The sequence below is a fragment of the Eschrichtius robustus genome, chromosome 20, assembly GCF_028021215.1.
Source record: "Eschrichtius robustus isolate mEscRob2 chromosome 20, mEscRob2.pri, whole genome shotgun sequence".
NCBI classification, from domain to species: Eukaryota; Metazoa; Chordata; class Mammalia; order Artiodactyla; family Eschrichtiidae; genus Eschrichtius; species Eschrichtius robustus.
This window is the reverse complement of record NC_090843.1, coordinates 5,039,370-5,057,617: the sequence shown is the minus strand read 5'-3', so window position 1 is coordinate 5,057,617 and position 18,248 is coordinate 5,039,370. Positions and strand designations below refer to the sequence as shown.

The 18,248-nt window shown below is 50.1% G+C and overlaps 1 long non-coding RNA gene across 1 annotated transcript in view; it reads left to right on the top strand.

The window, feature by feature from the left end:
• The window catches only part of LOC137754802 (uncharacterized), a 148,741-nt gene that overhangs the window by 114,372 nt on the left and 16,121 nt on the right, over positions 1 to 18,248 (top strand). Inside the window, exon 2 of the long non-coding RNA XR_011071932.1 lies at positions 12,717 to 12,784. This is a non-coding gene — a long non-coding RNA (uncharacterized lncRNA). The remainder of the gene's footprint in view (positions 1 to 12,716; positions 12,785 to 18,248) is intronic.

The following is an 18,248-nucleotide window of genomic DNA, read 5'->3' as shown; positions in this document are numbered from 1 at the left end:
ATCTGAACTAATTACATCTGCAACAACCTTATTTCCAAATAAGATCGTATTCTGCAGGATTGAAGGTTAGGACTTCAACATATGAATTGGGGGGGTTGGTAGGGGAATACGGTCCAACCCATAATAGATAACAAATGACCAAGCCTTACAACAGAACTATAGAGGGAACTTGGATTCAAAAACTTTTAAATTATTAATGTCACCTCAAGTCTTGAGATTAATCTGAGGCATCCAAGAAAATGTCCAATGGGTAGTTAGAAATTTGTGGGGGAAGGGCAGAGTTAACCCTTCCTGCGCTTCCTAAGACTTATGATTTTTGCCACACTGGTACGTGTACACTGGTACACGTACTATTATTTTCTTAATATTTTTATACCCAGTTTCATAATTTACTTAAACGCACTTTAAAAGGAAACCCTGTATCACTATCACAAACGGAGTCCAGGGTCACTGGGTGTAAATAGAAGATACGATGAAATCGTGAAAGATGTAGATTTTGTGGCTTTCCCAAGGCTCTGAGCCCGAGAAGTATTCTTTCTCTTTTGTGTAGCTAGAAAATTGTAGAGGTGTTCAAGACTGGAAGCATCAATTGGAGATGTTCTTCCTGCTTTGATCAGGATGGAAAGAGATGGGACTTCCCTGGTGGCGCAGTGGTTAAGAATCCGCCTGCCAATGCAGGGGACACGGGTTCGACCCCTGGTCCGGGAGGATCCCACATGCCGCGGAGCAACTAAACCCGTGCGCCACAACTACTGAGCCTGTGCTCTAGAGCCTGCGAGCCACAACTACTGAGCCCGCGTGCCACAACTACTGAAGCCCGTGCGCCTAGGGCCCGTGCTCTGCAACAAGAGAAGCCACCGCAATGAGAAGCCTGCGCACCACAACAAAGAGTAGCCCCCGCTCGCTGCAACTAGAGAAAGCCCACGTGCAGCAGTGAAGACACAACGCAGCCAAAAATAAATAAATTTTTTTAAAAAAGGAAAAGAAAGGATGAAAAGAGACTAGAAAAAGGAAAAGCATTTCTGTGTGACTCAGTGTCATTTTATGTCACGTTGGAGTGTGGCCAATTTATCCCAGGTGCCACTAGGTTATATATCGCCCCTATTTGGGGAGACACTGATCTAGTCCAATTGCCCCATCTCTTAGATGAGAAACTTAAGGCCTCTGAGAAACGAAGGCCCCTGACAGTCTTCAGATTCCATTGCTAATTCGTGGCTGAGCTGACTGTAGCCCGGTGATTCTCAACCAGGGACAATTTTGCACCCACTCTTTGACAGTGGTCTGGAGACATTTCTGATTGTCCAAACTGGGGGATGCCACTGGCATCTAGTGGGTCGAGATCGGGGACGCTGCCGAACATCCTGTATTCTACAGTGCCCGGGACCGCCTCCACCGCAGAGAATGGTCCAGCCCCAAATGTCTCTAGGGCTGGTGCTGAGAACCCTGCTCTAGATCAAGGTTTCTTGGCTCCTGGTCTCCTGTGGATCCCCTTGTTCTCTGCTGCCTTGTCTACGTGATTGCGAATGCTGTCTGTTTTCAAAACTACTCAATAGCTATCACTCACACCAGCGAAACACTGGAAGACGTTATCTTCTCTAACTTATGAGGCTCCTAAGCCATTTAGTGGCAGACGTTACAGCCTCTGGTTTTCTCGACAATCCCTTGCACCTTGTAGTGGGAAATTCTGCCCGTTATTCGTTGGAAATGGCCTGGAATCTGATGGTGGCAGAATTGTTCACCCCCAGATCTACCTACATATAAGGCAGTAGAATAATCGTCATCTCCATCCTGAATGGAGGAGGTTTGGGGAAGTGGGATTTGTTAAGGAGAAACTCTGAAGGGTTTTTACATGAATCCAGCAGCGTGAAAAGATGAGTCAGTGTGGACCATGCCTTCAAGGGGCATCCACCCTAGCAGGGACAGTTAATACAGGGCCACAGGCTCTTAGAATACAGACGAGCTGGAAATTTACAAGAGCGTGAGAGAGCTGTGTGGTCTCCGAACAGCCAGGTAGAAGGAGCTGAATGTATACCAAGTGTTCCGAGAAACCAGTGGCGCTGAAGTTTGTATTGACGCCTATGCCTACGTAAATAGAAATTCCGCCTACTTCTTAACGAAACGTCTTAGGCGATAGGCCCACACGATCTCTTCCCTAATTCTGGACTTGACCCTTCAGCTCCGTGAGTTGACAAAACTTTGCTTGCTCATGTCCTGGTGTAAGGCATGGCTTGACAGCCTGTATGTGTGTGTGCGTTGTGTGCACTGCACAGTTGGGCTGTGTCCAGTTTCTGCATCGGACTCCAAGCCCCGGGGTGGCCAGGCATGTGTTTATTCTGTGCTCCTTTACACATATGCCCTCGTGTGCGAATTGCTGCCCTCTCAAAGGGCCATTTAGCCCTGTGTTTGGGGGTTTCTGAGTCTTTTGGCAGCGGGTCTGGACTTCTTCCATTTTTCCCTCCATCTCCTCCAGGCTTCCTCCTGGGTCCATCACGTCTGTCCATAGGCTGGTGGGTGTGCGGCCCAAGAGTCCCAGCAGGTCCCTGGTCTCCTTGGAAGCCTGGAATGTGATGACTGAGATTCACCATTCTCTTACCTCTGACCCTCGTTTAACTAACTGTCTAAAATCACGCTCCACACACAGCCCGGGAGCTGGTGGTGTCAGACCATATGTGGAGCCAGGCTGGGTCCCCGCACTGCCCGGTCCCGAGAGGGGGCCTGTCGCCGTGGGATCAGGAAAGCCAAGTTAATCAACCCTCTGATCTGTCCGGCCCCGAGTCACAGCTCGAGGCTTTAAAATCAGCCAAGCCTGGAAGAGGAGGCGTCATATTATGAGGCCTTAGGAATTCCGTTTAATATTTTAAAATATCTGCACATTCCTTTCCCGGTCTTGGTTAAATAACCTCTCTTCTGTTAGGATTTTCTGATAAACCCAAAGAAACCTGCAGCCGTTGCCCACACATGCCTTCCACAAGTAAAATAATCATCCCTCCTGCTCACGGCTTGCCTTTCTTCTGAAATGGCACATCTCCACCCCGTCTCCCCCAGCCCCCAGCCTGGTTCTCCTGTGTCCCCAGACATCCCAGGGAGACAGGAAGAGGAGGAACGATGGTCCCGATTTTGCCAATGGAGATGATAAAGCAACATAAATGCAGGGTTGGGGCTGGGCTGCCCCGGGGCTCCCACGAGGGCCTCTCGCTTGCTTTTCTGGCTTTGAGCTGAGCCATGCACCCCCCGACGGCCTCATTCGGACACTGCCTTTGCCAAGCGTTCTCGCTTTCTCTCCTTGGCGATTTATTGATCACCTTCTGTCTGCCTGCCTGCAGGTGACTATGGACTATGCGCTTTTTACTGATGCTCAAAAAAGTGGTAAAAACGCCAGTGCCCAAGGTGGTACAGCTAAAAATTGTCAGAGTGGTAATTCACACCTGGAGAGGCCCAGCGTCTTCCTTTCCACTAAGCCAGGTGAACCGTCTGGCAAATGACCCTGCAGCCATTCCCTCCCGACCTGCCCAGATGCTCCCACCTGCCCCCAGGGCGGTGGGAGCCGTGTTCTCCCCCAGTTACTCACTGCACATACTGGGTATATCATGTATGTACATACAAATAACACATATGATGTAATCTATAATGTACACATAGAATATGTAATATACCCACATGTAATACGCTATAATACGTATCACAAAATATGAGCATCAGTTGTTTTCGGTGTCATCTTTTCCCACTAGGTTTTCTACTCTGGTGAGTCTGGGACCTGCCCTTCCTGCTTGGCATTTCTGGCACCTCCTCTAAAAGCAGGAGCACATAGTAGGTGCTTTGTCAACATCAGAATTCCCTTGCGGTGTGCAGTGATTTTAGACAAGGTCTGTGCCCGCCTGTGTTTTGTGTTTCGTTGTTATAGGATTGCTGGGAGGCTTCGTGGTGGTTTTTCCTTAAGAAAACCCCTCCTTCCCTGCAGGGGTGTGTGGTGCCTGCTATTGGCGTCCAGCGTCCATCAGGCCGGCTGGTCACGCTGTGCTCCTGAGGAAGGGCTGGGGGGTGAGTGTGCATCCCTCCCAAACCTCACACCTCACGCTGGCTGCCCATCTGTCATCTGCCTGCCCTGGACACGGCAGGGACCTGGGTGGGGGGGCACTGCAGTGCTTGGCCCAGGCTTCCCAGGAGAGCTCATGCCCTGATGGGGGCAAGCTTCTGTGCATCAAACAGAAGGGCGAGAGCCTTCAGTACCCAGAATGAGCTGTCACACTGTGTCCCCGGGGCCCACCTGGGCCTTGGAGGGACCTCAGTGGCTCCCCGAGAAGCAGGGCACTTGGTGGCCCGGCATCCATGCCCCCGCCAGCCAGGGCAGGTCCAACTCTGTTTGTACTTAACTGCTGGGGTCCTGCACCTGAGTTCGTTAGGGAGGAGGGGAGGCATTTAAACTATCATATATAACATTTATCACGCTCCGGACACTGTCATAAGTGCTTTACCAATGCTAATTTATTTAACCCGCCAAACAGCTTTATAGGGAGGTGCTGTTTTTATACCAATTGTTGACAGATTAGGAAACCGAGGCACAGAAAAGCCCAAGGCTTGTACTACGTGGCAGAGGTGGGATTCACACTCATACGATCCTGCCTGATTCTGAGTGCTGCTGCTTTAAGAAAGAACTTGGAGAACCATTAAGGGTTTAGTCCCCGTTTCCCCCTAACTCCTAAGTTTGCTGGAATAGCAACAGAGGAAGCTGATGGCTGGGCGTTGGGAGAGGGGGAAAGACAGAAGAAGGGCCGCGTCAGGTCCTGTGACCACTTGCCTCCCGGCCAGCCCAGACACCAACCCTGGGAGGTGGGAGCTTCTTTGTCCCCCGGCCTCGAGGTACAGCTATTAAGTGGGGATTTGCCCATCCATAAATCAAGGCACCTGAAAAGTGAAACCGGGAACCGGCTCTTTCCCCATGTTTTGATTAAAACAAACAACATTGTGAAATGTCAACCTGTTTGGAAAGTTTGCAGCATGGAAAGACGATTGCCCAAATGGCTTTTTAAAAGTATGAGAATTTGCCTGGCTGAACATTTTTTAATTAACGCCCTGAGTTAACGTTAATAACTATTCATAGCTCAGTGAGCTGGGCTTGGGGTGGGTTGAGGGAACATTTGGTATCCCTGGCAGAGGTGGAATGTTGACCTGGCTGGCACGGGGGCTGTCGGCCGCTTTTGCAAACGTAAGGGACCTCGGGGCCCATTTAGGCCTGCTTGTAGTCAGAGTGTGGCCTTACAGAGCATCACTGGGGCTTTTCCTGTTAGCGTAAGTGCTGCGGCTGCCGCCCAGGTGGTCTCTGGGGCTAAGGTCTCCCCAGATGTGTCCCCCCCCACCCCAAAATCTGGTGAGCAATCGTCTCAAGGGAATTCTTTGAAAAAAATGTTGCTTGGGGTCACACCGTTTAAATTTACCTCCCTGACTTCCTGTGATCTCATTTTTCCTTAAAATATCATTGGAAAAGTGTTTTTGAGTTGAGCATTTTATTTTCCATTCAACCATGGTGAAACTGACACACGGGGGCCCAGGCTGGGCTGGAGGGTGGGTGACCCGGGCCTCACACACCTTTGCGGGTCAGCCCTCAGCAGGCTGGGGGTGGCACTGGACCCCAGCAACACCTTAATCCCTGTCCGGTGACGCTACACCTCCGTGTTGCTGGTGGGCACACGCCGTATTCAGAGGGTGTCCCTCGAGGCAAAGATGTGATTTTAGAAGAGAAAGCTTGTAACACTTTTTTTTTTTTTTTTTTTTAAAGCATGGTGGATTGGGCTCTGTTTTAGGCTCACATCAAAAACTCTGCTCAGGGAAGACCCAGGAGAGAGCTCAAAGTAGGACCAATGTTAGCAGCTCCAGAATGAGGTGGACTGGGAAAGACGGGAGCTCGGAGAGCTACCCAAAGCAGCAAGTCCAGCTCCTCTGGCTTAGCAATCCTGGGAGAGCTTTGCCGTTGCTGAGATCAGCCACCTACATTTATGGAGTACCACGGGCCAGAGCACGTCGCTGCTATGATGAATGATTTGTACGCTGTGCTAGGCGCTTAGGAATCCAAACAGGTGAGGCATATTGCCCACCCAAAGGAATTTAAGGTCTCCCTGGGGAGAGAAGATAGATAACCTATCCCCTCCAGGATCTTGTGTTTAGCCCAAACGTAGGGGTACGGGCAGTAGTCCTGTGGCTCAAGTGTGAGCCTTCACTGACAACTGGCAAGTCAGGTGGGATTTGGGCCGGGCTTAAAGGGAAGGTGTTGGGGAGAGGCAGCGCAAGGGAGGTGTTGCAGGTTGTGGGGAGCAAACATGGGCTGAGAGGCCTGCAAAGCAGCCCTACAGCAAGGCTGGAGAGAGAAGAGGATGGATCTGCGTGCGCATGGCCTCTGATTTTAGGCAGCAGGCAGCCACCGACAACTGCTGGGCAGAGTCTGGCTGAGTTAACTGATACTTCAGGATGATAAGCCGGAGAGCTTTATAGAGTGAACTGGAACAGGCAAGTCTGAAGTTGAGGAGCCCGTGTTGGGGGTTATTGCAACAGTGGAAGGCAGAGTAACAAGGCTGCACTTAGCTTCACCCCTGGAGCCAGAGGAGCTTGGTGCAAATATTGACCCAAGTACTCACAGCCACGTGACCTTGGGCAAGTGTTAAATCTTTCTGTACGTCAATTACCTTATCTTTTACGTAGGGATACTAACATTCATTCATTCCTTCAGCCAAAAGCGGGCTGTACCATACAATGTGTGCTGATCATACAGTGGAGAACAAAACAGACGCGCTGTCTGCACTCGGGGATCTAGTAGGCAGAGACACAAGCGAAAATGAAATAAACAAATACGGTCATTTCAGATTAGGTTAAGTGCTGTGAAGGACACAGCCGAGTTGCACTGCTTGGGTGGCCCATGTAATAGAGCCGTCACGGAGGGACTCTGGGAGAACGTGCTGTCTGAGCAGCAGAGACTTTGGAAGTTAAGGGAAGTGGTTCCACTAAGGAAACAGCAAGTGCAAAGGTCCTGAGGCACAGAAGAGCTTGGAGCTTCCCAGCCCAGAAATAGAGCCAGTGTGTGGAAGGATAGTAGACAAGGTGAGCAGTGATACCAGACGAGGAATTAAGTAAGGAACACATGTGAAGGGCTGGGACACAGTAAACAAAAAATGACATTCTTATTATGGGAACATTATGGACCTGAGGTTATCGAGGGCCCGAGCTGTTATCATGGCCATGGGGATATAACAGAAGACAGACCATGAACGACATTAGCAGAAGAACCAACTGGAGGTAGAGTAATACTCAGTGTTAGGGGGAGGGCTGCCCATCTGGGTGATGGAGAGAGTGAAGCTAAATGCACCGAAGTGGGGAGCTTCCAAGGGGAGCCTGGTTGAGGTGGTAGAAGAGGTACCACCTGGATGTGGAGAATTTGAGATGATTTGGCAATCGGTGATCACCCTGCCCTGTAGGCAGCTGGCACACCGGGGCTTAGGATAAAGGTTAGGGCCAGGGTTTTGGGGAGTCTTTCATCAAGGATGAGGGGAAAGGGTGGAAATTCAGCTGGCTGAGGACTGAGCCTCAGGGCTCCCCTCTGTGCTGGACCAGGAGGGAGAAGAGGATCCAAGGAAGAGAGGGGAAAGGCGATCTTGTGAGACTTGGGCGCCCAAACGGGGTCCACGAGGATCCCGGTCCTCAGGCTCACATACCCTCTCTCTTGTCCACGCTCCTGGGGGGGGCGGCAGGCCCCTTATCTCCCACACGGCCCCTGCAAGCTGCGTCGCGGAGCCTGGCCTCTGTTTGCAGCCTGGAGTAGGTCCTGAACTGAAACGTGAATGCCATCAGAGAGCCCTCCGTCTGTAACAAGGCAGGTATTTGGAAAATGCCACAGAGCAGGTCTGCTCAGCCCTGCGGCTGCAGCCTGTCAGCAGGGCGAGCATTCTTGGTCAAGTACACAGTTCAAGCCAGTATTGACCATATCCTTCAGTGGAAAGTGCTGCTCTCCTATCAGTGACATCTCAGGCTGCCTCTGAGATCACCCCGCGGCCCTTGCCGTCTGGGCGTGTCCGACTTCTGGTCTCACCCTGATCGTGCAGGAGGTCCCAAGGGAACCCTTGCCGGATTGCACCTCAAACCCCAACTTTGGGTCAAGCTGGCAGCCATTGATCCCTGATTTCCAAGCTGTTTCTGATTTCACAAGCCATCCTGCAACTTCTACTTTGAATGTTTTTAAAAATTGCATCTATAGTTTTATTTCTAGTTCAAGACGATGAATATCCCTTGCATTTTTATTATTTATTGAATACCATGACATTTTGTGTTTCTTTACCAAACAATGTCTGTTCATTTTAGACGTGCAAAAATGAGAACACAGATCACCCATCAACTTACTTACCCCTAGATGACAGCTGTTAACCTTTGCTTTTTCTTCCAGGTTTGTTTTTATAACCTATGCAATTCTGTAATTTTTTCTACAATAATAATAATAGCTAGCATTTATTTATTACTTACTACGGGCCAGGAAATGTGCTATGCAGTTGAACACATGGTTTAATTTAGCACCAATAAGCAGCCTGTGAAATGGAGACCAGTGTAGTTCTATTTTACATCCTCAAATAGAAATAGCATAATGATGGTGGCTAAGAGGCTTACTAGGGGCTGCAGGCAGAGAAAGGCCTTTGTGCCCTTCTACAGCAAGAAAAAAAAATTTTTTTTGGCTCTTAATAAATGTTGATTGTTAAACTGCAGCATACAGAGCACTTCAACACTGTGTCCCTGGAAAATGTTTCCAAGAGGGGGTGTACAACAGTATAAAATATGTACTAGATGAGAAAAAATAGATACAATAGCAGTAGGCAAGTGCTCACTTTAATCATAATTCTAAATTACTTATTTTGATATTAACATAGATATTTCATAAACCAAGAAAAACTGAGCTAAGTATTATGTATTTTTTAATGGCTAACACGCGTGAAAGAATTTTTTTTTTTTAATTTATTTTTATTTTTGGCTGTGTTGGGTCTTCGTTTCTGTGGGAGGGCTTTCTCTAGTTGCGGCGAGCGGGGGCCACTCCTCATCGCGGTGCGCGGGCCTCTCACCGTCGCGGCCTCTCTTGTTGCGGAGCACAGGCTCCAGACGCGCAGGCTCAGTAGTTGTGGCTCACGGGCTCAGCTGCTCCGCGGCATGTGGGATCTTCCCAGACCAGGGCTCGAACCCGTGTCCCCTGCATTGGCAGGCAGGTTCTCAACCACTGCGCCACCAGGGAAGCCCAAGAATTTTTATTTAAAAGTGATCAGGAGCTGGTAATTTAAATAAATAAATAAATAAATAAATAAATAAACCTTAATCCTGACCTGGAGACAAATACCGGAAAAGATCCAGGTTCATTTTTCTTATTGATCGAACCCTCGAATTCACCGTGTGAATTTGCCAGATTAGGTGGTATAATTATCTTTTATAGGCCTGGGTGGGCTGTATGCTCAGTGTTTATGCTGCGGGGTGGGGGGGGGGGTGGTCAGTGGGAGCGCTCAACAAGAGGGTCTCAGGAAAGACTGAGAGGTCGGGAGATTGGAAGGAAGTAGGCAAATTCAGGGCTGAATTAAGAATTTTGTGACCTTAGGCACTTTTAGCTTTGGGAGCCCCTTTCCTGGTAAAAATCAATCAATCAATCAATCAATCATGGTATTTTACGCCTCCATAAAAGGATGAATGTAATCCAGGCTGGATTCATTGTTACATAGGCATTAACCTTATTGTCAGATTATTCCTTTTAATTTTAAAAGAAACTGGAACATTTTCGTGGGCCCCTAAATTATCGTTGAGTCCTGGGCAGGTGTGACCAGTGGGTGTGTCGGCCTCAGGTAGGTTCCTAGAAAGGGGACCTGGCAGTTTGGTGTCCTGACAGCTACGTGGCCTGTTTTGTAGAAGTCCCTCCCCTGTGATTTTGGACCCACTCAGAAGGTTCAAGAGTTCCTCCAAACGGCATCCCTTTTTGGCCAGAGGCGGGGCTCTCGCTTACAACGTGTTGAAATCCTGTGTTCTAGCCCATTTATTCCTCTTTCCGCACCCTGGTCTTCTGCAGCAGTCTGCTATGGGACGGGACATGTTTCAGGCTAATGTTTTCCTGGGGTCTCACCAGCCGGGCCTTTTGTTCCTCAGTCCAAGTTATCCAGGAGGACCTGCCCCTTCCATCTTGGTTGGAGGTGGTTGGACCGAGAACCACTAGGTGATGTTTGGCTCACAGCATCCGCGAGATGTCAGGAAGGAACCTGTCAGGGTTGGGAGGTGCAGGAGGAAGGCAGGGACCTTGGGGGGGCAGGCTGTGGGTAGCCTGTGGCCGTCTCTGGCCTTCCTTGGAGGTTTGGTGTTGGGCGTGGCGTGCTGCTGTTGGCCTGCTTCCAAGAGAGGATCATCCGCTCCGCCTCCCACTGTTGCCCTGAAGATGCAAAGGCGGCGGGGAAGTATGCGTGCAGCCTCGGCAGATGTGGAAGCCAGTGTGCTGTGGGCAGAGAGAGGAAGCATCTGTGCTCCATCCAGCCTCCCGAGAGGCCCTGCATCTTGTCTGCCCTGGATGGCCATGGCGACGAGAAAAGCAAAGGGGAAAGAGACCCCCGCTTGTTTTAAAGAGCAGAGCAAACACAAACCACTGTTCAAAGCAGTGGTTCTTAGGAATGTATTTCAGGCTAGAGGTTGGATTGCCTAGAACTGGATTATAGGAGAGGGGGAGGGGCCGCTCTCTCTTGGGATACAAGTAATGTCTCTCTCACCCTCCTACACTGCAGGAGTCAGCTGGGCAGGTCCAGAAACCAGCTGGCGAAGAGGGGAAAGCCCTAGCGGAAGAGCGGGGAGGGGTCAGCTTGCATGAGGTTTCTGGGGAAGGGGGGATAAGGAGGTGTGTGAGGGGATCCCTTCCAAGCTCTCGCTTCTGTGGACCACCAGCGTTGGGTTCACCCAGGAGCTCGTCAGAAATGCAGAATCTCCTCCCGCCACGTCAGACCTACTGAGTCTCCAGGTGGTCAGATGGTCCTCAAACTTTGCTGCATATTAGACTTTCCCTGGGAACTTAAAAAAAGCTTTTTTTTAAAAAACCCAGTGCCCGGACCTTAATCGGGACCAATCAGAACCACTGAGGGCGGGACCCAGGCTTCCCCTTGGGCAGCGGGAATGGCGATTTCAGTGAGTAGCCAAGTCTGGGGACCCTCCCTCCCCTCCCCATCTCATTCCCCCACCATAAGATTTAAAGAAGACCCCCTCGAGTGTCCCACTATCTCCCCTCCAATGTCTGCTGCTAAATTGGCTGGATTGAGATGTCATGGGGGCAGGGTGAGTTTAGATTCACTTGCGTTAAATTTCTCGTCTCCGCTGGAAGGCTGATTGGAATCATTTCCAGTCACCTAGGCTTGAGCTTGAATGAGTTTATCGGATGCTTTCCACCTAATAAGCTGAACATGGGTTGGGCAGGGGGGTGGCTTTGCATAAGATAGTAACAGGAATGGGAATCCATTCTGGATGCTGGGGTTGGAGTTGGAGAGCATATTGCTGTTTTGCTTGCTTCTTTTCAATGAGTTTTCTAGCATTTGCGAGTTGTCTGGTTAGGTCCCAAGAGCTGCACGGTTCATCGGAGCTAAAACTGTCCAGTTCTTTGCTCCATGGTCAAGAGGCCTATACTGCATTTGAGGTTGGCTGTGGTTAGGAAGCCAGCCCAGCGAACGTGTCCCCAGGATTGGGGGAGGGGGTGCTGGAGCGCACGGGGACCCTGATCCAGCGGCTGCAGCCCAGCCCCATCCTCGGAAACTCTAGAAACCTAGCGAGTGATCCAAGCCCCACGATGATGGCTGTGCGTCCAGCGAAGGAACAGAACGCCACCCAAACGATCCTTTCTCTTGTGAGTGAAGGTTACAGGTTTTCTGTTTCAAACCTGATGGTGTCGTTTTCCTCCTTTTTCTTTCTTCTCTCTGTTTTCATTTGCCAACCTAAGGGTCTAGAGTGATTTCTTTGAGCCTTACGATGGCAAAGCTTAGAATGAGGCTATTATCTTCAAACACCTTTTGAAATACTACTCTTCCTGGTGTCTGAATGAGGTTGAACAGAGGTCGGATTTAAAGATTACATATCTATTCTTTTGCAGCAACAGCGGCTATGCTGGTAACTGTGTACGTTTGCTCAGGAATTCTACGGGTGGCGTGGAATAGCCTCGTTCTCTAGAAACCCGCAAAGGAGTAAAATTAATAAAAGCATAGCTAATATTTATTGAGTGCCCAGAGCTAGGTGTTCCTCATGTGTTATCTCATTCAGTGAATTCAAACATGAGTGTATAAAAATTCAGAAATACTGTCATAGAAATCTTTGAGCAAAAGTCTTCCCAACTCAGGACTGTGGCAATAGATTAATTTTGTAGTAAAGGTCCATTGTGAATTTAAATTTCGTTATAACTTAAAAAAAAATGACTATCCAGTGTCATACCCATTCATGTCTTAGTTTATTCTAGATCTAGTTTATTATGGTGATAACCTGCATTTCTTTGAAAGTATTCTTCAGTTTGCCATGTACACGATGGATAGGAAATGGATTTCTCCCCTTATTCTGAATTAATGCAGTTTTATTCTATATTGAAGAATAAACAGCTGTAAACTCCTGTGTCCCTGGGAGGCTGGCTGGCATTCGTTTTAAGCTTGAAGATGAGTTTCGTTACCCGGTTTCCTGTTGTAAACCTCCCTTTCTTTTTCCAGGTGAAATCAGAGGTTCGTGACTGACCTGAGTAGGTGCTTTGAACCGAGAAAGAAGGACAAGATAAAAGGTGAGCTGCACATGGTAATCAGGGCACAGCCCTGCTGCTCCTCTTGCTTTGGGGGTTCTGCTCCTTCCGTGTCATACCTGGTTGCCCCGATATCCCTACGTGCCTGCGTGCCAGCCTGGAGTGGCAACTGGCAGGCCGGAGCCTTGCACTGGCCATCAGAGAGGGTCCAGAGACACGGGCTGATAAATTCTAACAGTCATCACGATTAATTCAGGCCAGGCTGTACTCTCACAGCTTTTACTTAGATGAACTCATTCTTACCTCTCACAGTCCAAGCCGATCAGTCACGTTATACCCAACCTACAGAGGAGGAAACCGAGGTCCCGTCATTCACCTGGGACTGCACGGTTAATTAGCGAGGGAGCCAGGATTCAAAGCCAGAGCTGGCACCGGCGCTCTGACCTCTTTCCATTCCGAGTGACAGTGAATCGTCCCAGTCGCCCGGCGCCCCGTGCATCAGTGTTCCTGCCGCCTGCTCTTTAGACACGCATGGGTCCGAGGCGGGACACAGATGTCTTGCATTTTGCAGGGAGAACCATCAGGTTCATCAGACTCCAAGGCTGCAGGTCTAGGAGACAAGGGGGCGTATGGATTTCTCCTGCTGCCCTTCAGGAGCAGAGACTGTGGCCGCAGGGCTTCTGGAATGCTGCTGACTTCAGTCTGGTCCTAATAAAGCAGGATGTGGGGCAAGAGGCCACTCCCTGGGTGCGAGGGCTGGGTTGCCTGTAGCTCTCTAGACCCCATCATCCACAGAAGTTGCAGTTCTGGCTGTAAGTCCCAGGCACACGTACACGTCAGTCCTGCCAAGGTAGCTGGAAGCTCGGAACGTGGGCACGTTTGACTGGAGGCAGCAGATGGTTTAATGAAGGGCGTGCTGTGCTGTGCAGAGCAGGGCTTTGGAACTGGGAGATTATGGTGCAAATTTGCCACTGTTGGTCTAGCATCAGGGTAAACAGCATGGACCCAGAAGTCCTGGGTTCAAATCTTACTTCCGCTACTTTCTCACTTTGTGACCACAGGCTGGTGACCTTCACTTCTCCAAACCTCAGTTTCCACATCTGTCAAATGGGGATAATAAGGATTATCCCTGCCACGGTGTGATGTGAAATGAGAGAATACACCGAGTTAGGTGCCTGGCACCGTGCCTGGGACACGCGAAGCATACAATCAACGTCGGTGTTGTTGTTTTTCTTACTAGCTCTGGACATGATCTCGGGTAAATTACTAAGCCTCGGTTTCCTCATCTGTAAGCTGGTGATGCTAATGCCTTATCCTCAGGGGAGGTCGTGAGTTAAACGAGATAACACAAAAAAGCGTAGATCACAATAGGTGCCCTGTCTGTTCGTTCTCATGCTCATTTATCATTATCTACATGGATCAGTCAGAAGGAAGGCAGCCAATGAGTGATGCTAATCCCTCCATCCGCTAGAATACCGAGTCCCAACAATTGCTCTACAGCGATTTTCCAATTTTTAAAAAAATTTCTATTAGAGTATAGTTGCTTTGCAATGTTGTGTTAGTTTCAGGTGTACAGTAAAGTGAATCAGTTATACATGTGCATATATCCACTCTTTTTTTAGATTCTTTTCCCATATAGGCCATTACAGAGTACTGAGTAGAGTTCCCTGGGCTATAATTAGTAGGTCATTATTAGTTATCTATTTTATATATAGTAGTGTGTATATGTCAATCCCAATCTCCCAATTTATCCCTCCCCTGGTAACCATAAGTTTGTTTTCTACATCTGTGACTCGACTTCTGTTTCGTAAATAAGTTCATTTGTACCCTTTTTTTAGATTCCACACATAAGCGATATCATACGATATTTGTCCTTCTGCGTGTGACTCACTTCACTCAGTATGACAATCTCTAGGTCCATCCATGTTGCTGCAACCCCGATTTTCCAGTCTGTTCCTTCTCTCTTCCCAGCCGCCCCGCTGCTCTTGACTTTGGTAGCACAATCCGGGCTACACCCTAGGGGCTCCAACCTTTGGAATTCCAGTCTTTCTTTTCCAAAGTAATTCTATTTGTGTTTTCCCTAAGCCTCTTTCTTAAACCCAGGATTCATCATGTCGCTTTCTGACTGAAAACTAACAAACAAATGAAAAACCTTCCACGGATTTCTATTAATCATCTCAGCAACCAGATCTCACTGGGCACCTAATCTTATCGCCCACCACTTCCCACTCGAATTTGAAGCCTTTCAGCTGAGCCCACCTGCTTTGGATCGTATCCCGCAAGACTGGATTACTTGTGCACCCCGCCTCTGTGCTCTCCCCACCCTCTCCCTGTGTCCCCATCTGTGTGCCTCACCTCCTCAAAACCCCACACCTGTAGGGCCCCGCCGCACCGGCGGCTCCTGCACCCGCCACATCACCTTACTTTCAGGACTTCACCTGCCATCTTGCTGTGCCTCCCCAGCTGGTGCCTTGAGAGTGGGTGGAGGCGGAGTGGGGCTTGTTTTCTGTTACTGGGGTGTTTTGTTTATCCCACCCCTTTTTCGCTGCTCATTCTAGGACCTGCACAGACTGGGTGCTCGGAGGATGATGGTGTGGATTACCTGGTGGGAGGATGGGCCTGGAAAGGAGAGTCAGTTGCTTAAATTAGGCTTTAGCTGCTGAGTGGCTTTGGGTGACTGACAGGCTGTGTGTGAGCCATGGGGGCGGGGGCAGGGGGGTTAATGAGTGACTCCAGGGGGATTTCCAGGCAAATTGTGGGCACTGCCTTTCTGAGAACAGCGGTCTCTGCCTTAGCCCGCCCTCTCCCCTCCCTCCCGGGACGACCCCCCCGCCCAACCTGAATGCCAGTTCATTCCATAAGAGGCACAGTCCCTACCCCATCGGGATGGCAGTGATGCCCTCATTCATTCTTTCATTCGTTCATTCATTCGTTCTTTCATTCATTCATCTAACAGATCGTTCTTGGGTGCCTGCTCTGTGGCAGGACTGTTCTAGGCAGAGAACATGATCCTGTTCTCATGGAGCTTGCTTTCCAGTGCGGGGGGACTAGGGGGCGTTGGGGGCGGGTAGATAATACGCAGAATAGTAAATAATTAACTTATCTAGTACATAAGAAGGCGATAGCATTGTGGAAAAGAAAATAGAAACAGGAGCTGTTCAGATGTGCTGGCTGGGGAGTAGAGGGCAGGTTGCAGCCTTGAATAGGTCAGACGAGAAGGTGACATCTGAGCACCGGCCTTCAAGGAGGTGAGGTCTCTGCCAGCAACAGCTCCATCAAGGCCGAGGCAGGAGCGTACCTGGTGTCTTTGAGGACAGGAGCGCAGGTGGGGTTGGAGCTAAGCGGGGGAGCTCAGTGCCTGGGGATGAGGCACAGGCCAGGGAGAGCCTTGGGGCCGTCAGGCATTCCCTCCGAGGGCCCTGGGAGCCATGGCAGGATTTGGAGCGAAGCCGTGCCGGCAGCCCACTTACTAGGGGCTTGTATGGAAGCCGAGAGGCCGGGGCAGCTGAGGGATGAGGGTACGAACAAAAGGGACATTGAAGGTGCCTTTTCTCTCCCCTTCGCTCACATCCACGTGACAATAGAATGATGTTTAAGGTGGGGATGAGCTGAAACTCCCACTGCCACTTCCCAGGGGCTGAGTCTCAACGGCTGTGCCTGCCTTACTCAGCAGAGGCTCTTGCACTGGGGTTGGGGCTTAGTCTCCCCTCGTCCCTGCCGGTGGAGCCACCCGGGGTCACACGGGAAGGCTGCAGACTCGGCAGCAAAGAATAGTAGTGACAGAGGAAAAAATAAAGGAAATAGGGAAAAAATTACAGGAGGAGAGAGACCAGCTACCCCTGTTTCCCCGTTCTAGTTGTGTCAGGGCGGTGAGGGGTGCAGGCTGCTCTCAAAGGACCCCTGGCAGTGGGGTTCTCACCCCTCGGAGTGACCAGTACTGCTCAAGGTCATGCCCTTTCCCCCTCCCCCCGAGAACGTGGGCCTTGACAAATGCAGGGATGCACGGCATAATGGTAGGAAGGTCATGGCTCTTCTTTCATCTTTCCTGTCCTGTGGTCACAGGGACCACCAAGGTGGGCACGCTAAGGGTGGTCCAGAGCTCACCTCGGAAACAGGGTCTTTCTTAAAATGCTGCCAGGAAGACCTGGTCTTGGCTGTCAGCAAATGCCCTATGATGGCAGGTGCACTGAAAACTCGGCCCATAACACACCTGAAACTAACACAACACTGTAAATCAACTATACTCCAATATAAAATATAAAATATATATAAAATAAAAATATATAAAATAAATAAAAATAAAATATATAAAATAAAATTTTTTTTTAAAAAACAACAAAAAAAAAAGGAAAAAAGAAAGAAAACTCAGCCCATAATGGAACGCCTAGTGCCCATCTTTGGGGGACTTCTCTGTGACTCACACATATGGCGGAAGAGGTAGCTGAGGACTGTGACCCCGACCCCCGTGTACCTGACGACGCCTTAGAAATGTGTCTGCGCTCTGTTGGAAACGCTTGGAGAAAGGAAAAGACGAAGGGCGGAGTGGAGTCTTTTGCTGCATATTTCCCCCACACTTGAGTGTACTTCCAAATGGCCGCACCAAGCTCCTGGGTACCGGCTCTCCTGGGGACACTTTCCTACCCATCGCCTTGCACTCTTTTACTTCCCAACCAAATGGCCCAGGGAGATGGAGCGAGGTGGTGGCCCGATGGCTGGGTCCACGGAGCAGTAGTCGTAAACAGTAATATTCAAATATTACCGACTTGCATTGATTTAGCAGACTTCCTTTCAACCAACCATCATGTTCGCTGCCCTTGAGCCCCAGCGGCTCCTGTGTGAGATCATCAGGAAGAGGAACTATTTTTACAGATGAAAAATCTGACACCCCGGGGGAGGACGGGCTCTTTCCTCCGGTCCATCCATCGTGTGTGTGTGTGCGTGTGTGTGTGCGTGTGTGCGTGTGTGCGTGTGTATGTGTGTGTGTGGTGGGTAGGGGAGAGGTGCGGCAGCTAAAATGGTGATTCCTGCCATAACCATAATTGAGAGGGAAAAGCTGGGGCTCTGGGAAGACGAAGCAAGTCCCAGTGCTGAGCGGCCGTGGGGATGACCTCACCCAGGGGACGAGAGCCATCCAGAGGACGCGCCGACGGAACTTTCCCTCGGGGTCCAAATGTGAGTCACCATGGCTCTGGTCCCTGCAGCGGGCTCCGTCCCCAGGCCTCCCACTTCACCCTGGGACATCGTGGTCACTGGTCAGACCTCATGATTCACTCGGTCCCTTGAGCCAGCAGCCGGGGGTGGAGTCTCTCTCCTGGCATCTGTCCCCTCAGTGCTATCAAGGCAGATGCTATGTGCGGGACGTGTGTAGCAGGGAAAGCACCTCACACCCTGCAGGGGTCAGGCCAAAGCCACTGCCACAGCCAGTGGATTTCAAAATGCAGTTTGGAAAGTACGGGGTGCTCCGTGGAGCGAAGACAGCCAGAGCCTGACCTCTCTGAGCCCCCCG